The sequence below is a fragment of the Bactrocera oleae genome, chromosome 3 (assembly GCF_042242935.1).
Source record: "Bactrocera oleae isolate idBacOlea1 chromosome 3, idBacOlea1, whole genome shotgun sequence".
In the NCBI taxonomy this organism is placed as follows: domain Eukaryota; kingdom Metazoa; phylum Arthropoda; class Insecta; order Diptera; family Tephritidae; genus Bactrocera; species Bactrocera oleae.
Window position 1 is genome coordinate 34385908 of NC_091537.1, and position 11990 is coordinate 34397897.

Sequence of the window (11990 nt, forward strand, 5' to 3'; positions counted from 1 at the left end):
AAATTAATGTTCTTCATTGTCTGTCTTAAATATTCAGAAAAAAAATTTGTTTTTCATTCTTAGCAAATAGATAGGAAAATAGTATTAATGAGTTTTAAATAGACGAAAGTACTATGTGTGTAGAAAATCTGAAAGTCTCAAAGATAGAAAAAAATTTGTTTTTCATTGCTAGCAAATAGACAGAAAAATTAATAAATATTTATTTTTAGACAGGGAAATAGTGTGTATGTGATTGTGTCTCAAATAGACATTTGTAAAAGATTTCTTCATTGTTTGTTATAAATATATAGGAAAAAGTTTCTTAATTGTTTTAAAAATTCAGGAAAAAAATTTCTTTATTGTTTGTCTTAAAAATTCAGGGAAAAATTTCATTGTTTGTCTTAAATATTCAGGAAAAACAAATTTCTTAATTGTTTGTCTTAAATATTCAGGAAAAAAATTTCTTCATTGCTTGTCTTTAATATTTGTTGTTAACGCATTTCAAATCTCATTATTTTTCCACATAGGTTTATTAATACAATTTAATTAATGAAAGAAAATGTACAGAGTTTTTAATTTTCGGCTTCAGCAACTAGACTGGGGAAGACGCCTTAACATGGTCTGAGGTGTTTCAAGGTGTCCGCTTGTCTCAATTCATTCGGCAAGAAGAAGCGTTTTTCGTCCACGTCTACCCACTTGGCCACGAAAGTAAACGAGTGTTTTTCCAGCCATTCATACGGTAGTACCACAATGTCGTTCTGCCACAGGGCATAATGCAGGTCAGTAAATTGATTGTTATTGTACCTTCTTAATTCAAGAAAGAGCTCATTGTCGATTGTCTTGTTGTTGTTGTCATTGTCTATATCAGCGAATGAGAAGAGCGGCGAATGTTGAAATTTGAAAGGAATAACAAAGCCCAAAATGTTTCCGCCCGAAAATGTGTTTATTATCAAAACCACAGATAGGTTTTCATTATTATGAAAATAGTCGTCGTGTGTCCGGCATTGAGAATGGTATTCTTGTAATGGTACGCATAGCGGTCGTAATTTTGTTTGTGGCCGTGTAATTGTTGAAGAGTACATTTAATTGGCGGAACATGGAAGAGAAGTTGTCGTCGCGCCTGTACACAGTGTGGTCGCGAGGATTATGTTGCACGAAGAAATTTCCGGCTCTACCGTGACAACTTGCATTGAATTGATGAGAAAGTGTGTCGCCCGATACGAGCGAGTACTTGCCTGCCACCCGGGTGTAGATCGAACAGTGTATCATGTGATGGGAGCGACATATGCGGCAGTATAGGCGGGGTGGTGTTGGCAGTGCAATTGGCAAAAGCGACGGAACGAAACGGCAACACCGAGTGTAGGTAGTCGACGAATTGGGTACTCTGTTAAATGGCGATCGCTTGGTCGCACAACATTGACGGGTCACTGACGTAGACTAGATTGTTGGGAAATTTACCACTGCGTCCGGGTGAGTCTTCGTCTTCCTCCACAAACAAGTCCAGCGGAGTGGCATAGCTGTCTTTGTCCGTGTATAGTACTTGGTAGCTGTGTACGTCATCACCTGCTGCTCCCTCTGCCGGCGTTGATGTCTCTTGTGGCCGAGTCTGTGTCGTCAAGAGCCCTATCGCTGCTGCCACTGTGAGGATATAAACCCTCCACCTCATATTTTTTATGTATGTGTTTGTGTAAGTAAAACAATGGGCCTTATTTATTTCCTAATTTGCATCGTCATATTTAATGAGGTACCTATTTTTATTGACTACAAGAAAGTGAACTACAACGTAGGCTGGCACACTGAAAAATAGAGTAAAGTTGATGGCTTTAGCACTGGTTGCGGCAGCAGAGGTGGTAAGGTCGAACGTATTGAGCTTTATGTCGCAAAAGATATTATTTATTCCCATGCCATTCAGAATGCACGCGATTTGAGTGACCTTGTAGAAGAGACTATTCTCGGCGTATATAAGGATAGAATGTTGTTTGCTCACTTCCGCTTGTTGTTGTTCTAAAATACACAAAATGATGCGGTATCGGTTGATGTACATTGTACTTATGAAGCCGTTGTCGAAATTGGAAAAGATGCGTATATTGGGCCGGACAGGGATATGACGGTGGCCGAATTGGTGCTGGTCAAGATGGTGTACTCACAAGTCGCGCTCCCGCTTTCGAAGAATTGAAATGGGGAGGAGGCTGTTGGAGGAGAAACAACACTACTGCCCGAAGCAGAAATTGTCTATGTGAAGATGGTGACAAAAATATACACCACCACTACCAAAAGTACAAACGAGGAGGACACAACAAAACAGAAACCTATGACGATGATTCTTGGTGAACTGCATACAAGAAGACAACAATAGTGACTACAAGGCGCCATGTTGAGGAACTTATAAATAGGAAAAGCATAATGGCCCACTATATATATATAATATGTATATATAGATAAGATATAATAAAAAGTGTATTGCTTCCCATGAGAACAATGCAGTCCAAGTGGAATAACTTATCGTTCGTTAATTTATGGCTGGCGGCAGTTGTACTGATAACGTGCAGACATGTAGTCAACTGTTCGCTTCCACATCGCGCCCAAATGCGAACATTTATCTTCCATAGTAAGGGACCACCTAGCGAAACATAAACGACGAGCACTACCACAGCACTACTTCATCTGGTACAACAACAACAACAGAAGCTAATTCCTTTTTTCGTCCCCCCATGCATCTGAGCCTTGAAAATGTTTTATTTGGGGAGCACCGATTTGGGGAAAAAGAAAAGGTGAAAACAGGTACCGTTTCGAGCGCATCGTAGTGGATAGGCGACGCAAAAGTTCTCCTTCATACTTGCTTAGTCACAATGAAATTACTGATATGTTCAACAGATGAAATGGCTCTTCAAATCAGGAAACATTTATTATTCCTACTTCCTATAATTTCATTGAGTGAAATTGGTAGGAAATCTTTGACGGCTTTCAAAAACGTTATCTTCCATGATAAGTATATATTTAATGGATCTGTTGCGTCATGTTGGAATTTTACGGAAATGGACACAGCTTCTCTCCAAAAATCCAAGCGGAGAGAGGAAATACCCTTGTTTGGTGGATGGCGTAACCATCATGATGAAAAAGAAAATAATGTACGGCACTAGTAGAGTATTCGGTGACGGCTACATTGATGTCGAAAAGAATATTGCAGTGTTGAACGACATACTGCATGGATTGTATACGGAGAATAATGAGGTTAAATTGTATTTGTATTACAGGAAATTTTTGATACAATTTGAAAAGCGAAAACATTAGTAATGTTATAAATAGTTCGCAGTGTATTCATTTTATACGGCCGTTATGTGAAATAATCTTGGGCGATAATCGTAAAATTATAACGTATTTATCATGCCGCGAACAAATTCGTTTGGTACCGCACTTAACAGCTACCCAAAATTTGCATTCCTTATTGGTGGGCCAAGTATGTAAGTTTCTCTCTACCCGGATCATTATCATCATCGTCACCCTCCTCAAGTAATGATGTAAATAAACTGCGCATTCTATATGGAGACATATCGATATGCTTGGAGTCGGTTGCCTACCGAGTACGTGTATCGTCTGCAAGGACAACGAAATCTGTCCAAACGGGATCCGATCATTCTTATTTTGGCTTTCTGTCTTTTGAACATGTTAGAATATCGGTTTTTGTGTGTATTTCGAATTCAACACTTGTTTCATGGTTGTGTCCACATGTATCTTGTCGCTTAGAATGTAGCCGTGGCAAGTGAGATGCGGATCAGCCGAATATATGGTCTTTGAGTAAATAGTTGAGGATGTTCGATTGAATATGTTGTCTTGCTGGTCGTTGTCGTCGTCTTCGTCGTCACTGTTGCGGCGGGATATTCTGTTTATAAAAATGAATGAGTTTTAGCATGTCAGGTCATAGTACGGGGAAGCGGTGTTGTTCGCTACAAAACGGTTATTGTATGTGTATACGCTGTGCACTTTGGTCGGAATGCAGTAATTAAAATATTTGCGTAGAGTTTTCAAAAACGTGTTCTTCATATTGACAGGACTAAAATAATACTCGTCCACTTCGCCACTGAGGTAAATTGGCGGCGATAAGGTGTCATGCTTTTTTGAAATGCGTAAAAAAATTTCAATCACCTCTCGGCGTACCGGACGCATAGGTACACCGGCAGTTAAGCTGAGCATGCAAAATTTCTGGTCTAGCAGGCACTCCACAAACGCGCACACATTTTTGCAAAAGAAGAAAAACTCGATTTCATCAATCTTTGTATTGCGAAAATATTTAGTGGGCAAGCCGCCGTTTACGAGCATCATGCATGCTGCTCGGGTAGTTACTATGAAATTTGGTTCAACAGGAAGATCCAGCAGCGCATTCATATTAAATGGACAGCAGTGCTTGATGTTCAAGTGATTGGTCACTTTGACGCGCGCCAATAGCTTAAGCCATTTGTGTGGCGAATTGACGTTTAATTGCGTATCTGCCAGGCAAATGAAAAACTCTGTGCCCGTGGGTATAGTGTCAACGTTTTTTGGGACAGGCTACTTAATGTGTCGGTCGTATGTGTCGCCCGAGTGCACCAGATTATTGTGGGAGAGTTTTGAGCTAAATTTCCATATGTTGTGTTGATGTGTGATGTAGCCGCCACCACCACCACCGTTATCTGATCCATTATATGCAGGACCACAATGCACATACATGTGTGTTTTTACGTTTGATGACGTCAGTAGTGTAGAAGATTGATCCGATAATTTTCTTTTCACCGTCTGTTTCGTCGTCTTTCCACTGGCGGTGACGACATTTATGGGTGATGTTTGCTCTATTTGCGTTTGAACCACATCAGTAGCAGCAGAAGTTGTCGCTGCCGCCAAATGTTGCTGCATCGTTATGTGTTGCTGTATTTGCGTTTGAACCACATCAGTAGCAGCAGAAGTAGTCGCTGCCGCCAAATGTTGCTGTATCCTTATGTGTTGCTGTTGCTTTTGCGTAGGATTATTGGAGAGATGGTAGCTAATGTTGCGTGAAGCAAATTTGTCCAACGACCCGAACCGGAATATCTTCACCACTTCTTGGGGATTCCTCCTTGCGTACTTCATGCCGCGATGAAGTATATTTATGCAGCACAAAATATTCTTATTCGATAAGTCGTCAATTGCGTCCTCGCTAGTGTGGTAGCGTGCAAATGACTCGGACGTAAAATCTTAATGTTTTTGTATTTCTACTTCGTAGGAGATATTGTTTATGAATTCATGGAAGCTGGGTGTGTCCTCAATGATGCGCTCGATGCCATAGCTATTCCTAAAAATACAAGTTCTACTGTCTCCACGCCCTCCACTACCCGCTGGGGCAGCCATAGGAGAAGCCAACCAAATGTGGTGGCCGCGGTCGTGCACATTATACATGTACATTTTGTACAACTTGTCTGGCTCCTTGGACTTGTCTATCATTTCTTTGCGGTTGGTGAAAATATTGGAAAAATATTGCGGTGCAACTACAAAAATCGTCCCGAATAAATCGTGCATTGCCTTTTGTACCGCTGGTGAATTCAGTTCCTCCTCTCCAAATACGAGCGCGTATATTTGCCTGTCCAAATTCATGCCCACGTGCACTGGGAAAACGTCGCATGTGCAAACTGTTGTGATGGTACTGCACACACGTAAAGTATGGAATGCGTTGCAGCTTGCATATTTCGAGTATGCGATGCGAACACGCTTGGTAATTGGCACTGAACATGATGGAGTATGGGCGCCGCAGGGCTGAATGCTCGCACGGCATAAACGATTGTATCAGTGGGTTTTCGCTAGTATCGTAAATTCGATCTAGCAGAAACTCTGTCTGTACCAAGTCGCTTATTTTTTCCATTTTTAACTATATGTATCGGAGCTGCTGTAAGCTCTTGTATTAAAACTCGGGTCCAAACATCGACTCGGCTAGACTACACCTATTTCCGAGTTAACTTTCTCAGCGGTTTGTTTGCGCCGCCAGACAACTTCGAGGCTTTTCTATAATAGTTATACTGTTTCTATCTTCTAGCTGAAATGCCATAGCAAATTTCGAAAATTTGTCTATGAAAGTAACATCTTTTATTTATGTATATATCTGCGTGAACTATTTCATTTATATCTGATGGCGTTTTCGTTAATTGAAATTTTCGTTTTAAAGGTTTTCTATCATATTTTGCTCTATTGCAAACATCACAATTATTTATATATTTTTGAATCAAAACTTTCAAATTTTCCCAGTATATAAGTTTTTTCAATTTTTCAAAATTTTTATTAATACCTGCATGACCTGTTTCATTTTTATGATATTGAGCAATTGGTTTATAAACTTGTTCTTCATTTTTCATATTTTTAGCATGGAATTCACATCTAAAAAACTTTACCTGTCTATTAAATATTTGAATAAGCTTTTGCTGAACTATATTGTACTGATTATCAGTTAAGTAAGAAAAAATGTATGGTCTATAATTTGTCATTGCCCAGACAATAGCTATTAGTTCTTTTTCTGTAGTGAAATAATATCTTTCGTGTTTGTTAAGTGTTCGACTAGCATAGCTTATAGGATGACTTTCCTGGGTTAATACTGCGCCAATTGCAAAGTCACTTGCATCAGTTGAAATGCCAAATTTTTTGTTAAAGTCTGGATATTTCAATATTGCTGGGCTTACTAATAAATTTTTAAGTTTTTCAAAGGATGATATTTACTGAGGATCGCGAGTGTTTATTTTTATATCCTTTTTTAAATATTTTGTTAAACCATGTGCTACTTTAGCGTAATCTCTTACAAATTTTCTATAATAACCTGTTATACCTAGGAATGATTTAATTTGCTTTGATGTAGTAGGCAACTTTAGTTTTTGTTTGTTTTCGATTTTGCTTAAATTTAGTTGTATCCCTTCTGTTGTTAAAGTGTGACCTAGGAAACAACTGTTTTCGCGAAAAATGTGCATTTATCTACCTGAACCTTTAAATTATGTTTTCTTAATGCTGAAAATAAATATAAATAAATAAACTACACATATCTTGTTGATATATTCCATAAGAACTGAATTCATTAGACGTTGGAAAGTTGCTGGTGCATTCTTTAGTCCAAAAGCCATTCTTATAAATTCAAAGTGTCCTTGGGGTGTAGAGAAAGCTGTTTTTGGTCTATCTTCTTCTTTTATTAATACCTGATGAAAGCCTTTTGCAAGATCTAATGTTGTAAAATACTGAGCTCTTCCAAGTTTGCTGAGTATTGTTTCTATATGGGGTATTGGAAATTTGTCATCTATAGTTATTTCGTTTAGCTTCCTGTAGTCAATAACTATTCTCCATTTTTTCTTCATTGAATCGTCTTTCTTGTTCGGTACAATCCAAAGAGGCGAGTTGTATGGGGAATTACTTTCTTTAATTATGCCTTGGCGTAACATCTCGTTCATCTGTCTACTAATTTCTTCTTCATGAATTTGGGGATATCTATAAATTTTATTATAAGTTGGTCTACTTGTTTTTGTAACAATTTCGTGTTGAATTTCATGAGTATGAGAAAGGTTTTTACCTTCTTCGAAAAATAAATTGCAATTTTTTTTTTAGAATGTACTCTAATTTTTGCTTTTCTTCTTTATTCATGTCACTATTTGATAAAATATCTAGCAAATTCGATTGTTTTGCTTTTGTCTCCTTTGGACTGAATTATATCTTCTAAATTGTAGAGAATTATTTTGCCTATTTTGTCCAAGGCTAAATTGATAATTGTCATTTTGGTTAGAATTGTTACGAAATTGTCTCTGCTGATTTTGTCCATATTGAAAATTATTGGAATTTTGCATATACTGTTGATTAAAATTGTGAGCCAAAGAATTTCTGTTTGAAAAATTTCTATAATTATTTTTTTGAAAATTGTTTTGTCTTTTATCAAATTGTATTAGCAAACCTGTCTCTTGAAGAACGCTTAAAACTTCTCTAATGGTGCTTATATTTCTACTAATCACTACACTGCTTAAGTTGGGGTGTATACCATTTAAAAATGTTTTTAGAATTAAACTTTCGTTGTTAATTTGAGAAATTTATGTAGGCTTTATCCTATCGAATTCATGTTTTAAATTTAGTTTATCTAAAATATCCTTTAAATTTTGAAAATATTGACTTACGTTATAGTTTCGTAGTACAATCGCCTGATTGTAAAGGGTGTGGTATGACTCCTTTACTCCAAAATTCTTTATAAGTTCTTCTCTCATTTGCTCCCATGTTGGTGTAGGTCCCAAAGGCCGGATGACACTTGCTGCTTCTCCTTTAATTTTCATTTTGACGTGTCGCTGCGTTACAAATTCCAACGTTGGTGGGTTGGAGTTGAATAAAGGAAGGATCATGTCAACTTCCCTGATGAACGATGATAAATCTCTCCCGTCAAAGTCCATTATTCTTGTAGCTTCCTTCATAATTTGCGATGCTGTCATCTGAAGTGGTTGCTGCTCACCTGGATTCATTGTTGATGTATCCTCTTTTAATATAACTGAACTTATTGTTGTTTTGTACGGTGCACTTTGCTCTCTCTGCGTCTTCTGTGTGTGGGGCATTAATCTTTAATCTCATTTTTCCTGGTAATACTGATGGGCGGAATGAAGCTATTCTTCGCCTTCACAAATTGTAATCCACGAAGTCGCTCTCCGACGTTCAAGATAACTAGTGTAGAAACTTAAAATATTTTGGTGTCTGGTTGGGGTGATAGTGTACACATAACTTGCTCGTCAGAGTGATGGGGGAGTGCTCCTGTGAAAAAGGTGCCAACAGCAATTCAAATATTTTGTCAGTTACACTGACTATACTCATAACAGTGATGATGCTGACAATGGTGACTAGTATAATTTGATTTGGATATCTTATTGCTTCCACGCATTTACCAACAATTGTGGGTGGACTTTTTTCACCAAGAGGAGCAGGGCTAACTTGCCGCCTAAAGGGTTGTGTGCCCTCGCCTCTTTCTCCCATAGTAAGCCACAAAGTTGATGTGTCGTAAAATTGCCAGTGTCACAAACAACAGGTACAGTATCGGCAAAACGCTAAATGCATAAGTTTTGCTGCTGGCATGAACAAAATTCATACCATCAGTGCTCAACAAAAAGCACTTGTTATTGTAACGGTTACCTAATCCCCGTTTGGGTGATAAATTCCAGATTGGTTGTCGTCGAGGTCATCTAACGGGAGGCCCAGGAAACGAGCTGTTTAGACGGGGTCGGACCATAGATAAAAGGGTGTTAGATGAGTGGGGTTCGTTAGGTATGCAAAGGGTGGTTAGTGTCATGCGGAGACTCATTGCACGCAGGACATGTGTTTGGTATGTCGGGGTCTATTCTGGATAAGTAGGAGTTTAACCTGCTACAATATTCAGAGCGAAGTTGCGCGAGGGTCTCTCTGGTTTCGCGAGTCAACTCGAGCTCTTCGTCTGCTATGGGTGGTGGTTTTACTCGTAGTACGCCATTCACTGAGAGGGAGTCGGTGAAGGTGTTGATGGCTCCACTGTGAATGGCGGTCAGTGCCTGTCTGAAGTTCGTTGCGTCCGAAGCCCGGTCGGCGTACTGTCTAATATCGTCGACGTAATCAAGGAGAGACCTCTTGATGTTCCTAGGAGGCGGCTCCGCTTCAAGCAGATGACTGCAGGGGTGGTTTCTACGAAAACAACCCAGCAGAAACCGCTTGGAGAGGAGCTCGTTATGTTCCTTAACCGGAAGCATATGGGCCTCACTGTGTAGGTGTTCGATTGGGGACAACAAGAGGCATCCCATGGTAGTCCGGAGTGCAGTGTTCTGACAGGTCTGGAGCTTCTTCGTCTGCGTACCATTACATCCAGGCGACCATATTGCATATTGCTGCATAGTTTAGGACCGGCCGGTCGATTGCATTGTATGTCGCTAGCAACGTTTCTTTGTCTTTTCCCCAAGAGCTGCCGGCAAGCGATTTGAGGTTTTTGTTGCGGCTCTGTACTTTGGCAGTTATCGCGGTCGTGTGAGGAGTGAAGGAGCAAAGACTGTCTAGTGTAACGCCTAAAATTTTGAGGTTGTTTACGGTCGGAATTTTGGTACCATCGACTGAAATGTTTAGATCCAGTCTGTACTCCTTCGCCCAGTTCGTAAATATGGTCGCTGTGGTTTTAGTGGGGGAGAGTGTCAGACTCCTTGCAGAGAAGAAGCGAGAAAGATCGGAGATAGCAGTTTACTTTTAAGCACATGCCATCGATTCCATTGCCCGACGTCAATATCGTGCAGTCATCAGCGTACGAGGTCACGGAAATTCCCTCTGGTGGTTGGGGGAGTTTCGAAATGTAGAAGTTAAACAGTAAAGGGGAGAGGATACCACCCTGCGGAACACCCTGTTTAATTCTTCTCAATTTTACTTCAAGTACGGATGAATGCCGACCGCTCAGGTAGGGAGGGAGCGTAGATTGTTCGATGTCCTACTTGACGTTGTGTGATTGACTGGCCATGAACTATCTGGGCGTTTATACGCTAAGTGCTGTGGTGGTGCTGGCACTTTCCGGAAGCCATGCTAATGTTCAGCTAGACTAAGGTGGTGTGTGAACGTCGGGAGTAACAAGGCCTCAAGTGTCTTCACTACTGGGGAAAGGAGACTTATCGGACGATAAGACCCCCCTTTGTTGGCGGGTTTCCCAGGCTTCAGTAGTGGGGCCACTCTTCCGACTTTTCACACATCGGGTATTTGAAGTGTGGCCATCGACAAGTTGAAGACCTTGGTGAGGTAGCTTACTCCCTTCGTGCCTAGATGTTTTAGCATCAGCATGCTTATTCCGTCTGGGCCAATGGATTTGGACGATTTGGCCTTTGTGATGCCACTCTGAACTTCCCCATCGGTGAAAGTAAGTGGTGCGCAGTCTTTTGGCATTTTGCGCAGCCGTCGGGTAACACATCGTTTGGCCCTGTCAGTCGACAGGGATAGAGTGATAGTGACTTAGTGTAGTGTACAAATTTGTTTTATATAAAAAATCATTGGCACTTACCTGCCATGTCATAGTTATCATTTCCCCTAATTTTTCGCTGTTATTCACATAAAACGTGTACTTTTTTCAATCTGCCGTTTTTTAAACAGCTGTTCCCCGCTTCGCTTTCTTTTTTTCGTTTTTGCTCTTGGTTTTGGCGTTGCTAACCATTCATAACAAAGGTAAGGTTTAGCGATAGGGTTGAACATACCCATTGACAGGTGTTCCCAAACTATTCTCTAGCTAAGCTATGGCCTCTGAGAATAGTATGGGGCGTACACCAGAGAATCCTTTTCAGAGGAATTCTAAAATTTTGAGAACGCCACCGAATGGCAGAAATGAGGAACCCACCGCTGCTGGATCAACATGTAATGGTGAATTTACTGACCAGACAAATAAAGCTGAAGAAAAGTCAGAAAATATTGAAATTTCTGGTTATTTTAACAAACTGGGTAGTAAATTAAAAGAGTTGGAAAACATGATGGTTGGTCAAAGGCACGTTAACCAAGCTATGCGTGATATACTCAGCAGCATTATGAGCCTGTATAACAGGACTTAGAAACCATAGAATCAACGGAAAAAACTTATGGTTGAGAAAGCAACACAAGTATTTCCTATTTATAAAGAGAAAAATACCCCAAAACGGCTGCGGGAGACATTGGGCACTTACCCCCTACGAAAAAAACCGAAAAAAGCTGTTGAAAAAGTGCAGCCAACAACCAGTGAGTCCACGATAACAATAAAGGAAAACACTAGGGAATAACATAGCGCTCCGGGAATATTCGCCTTTTCCGCGTTGTTTTAGGTGTTTCAACCTGGGACATATGGCACGAAAATGTTGCAACCCGACTGACAGGTCGTCTCTTTGCACGCGTTGTGGAACTGGAGATTGAGTACGAAGTGCCCGAAATATCTGGAGATGATGACGTCACTAAAAAAATTAAGATATTGCAGCTAAATTTAAATCACTGTGTTGCAGCACAAGACCTACTCAAAGAAACGATTATAGACAAAAATATTGATATCGAGTTAT

General features: G+C 39.9%; 1 long non-coding RNA gene across 1 annotated transcript; it reads left to right on the top strand.

The window, feature by feature from the left end:
- Positions 1–480: 480 nt before the first annotated feature.
- Positions 481–4285, top strand: LOC138855996 (uncharacterized). The gene is made up of 3 exons (XR_011395138.1): positions 481–758; positions 848–1829; positions 1892–4285. It is a non-coding gene; the product is annotated as an uncharacterized lncRNA (long non-coding RNA).
- Positions 4286–11990: the final 7705 nt, after the last annotated feature.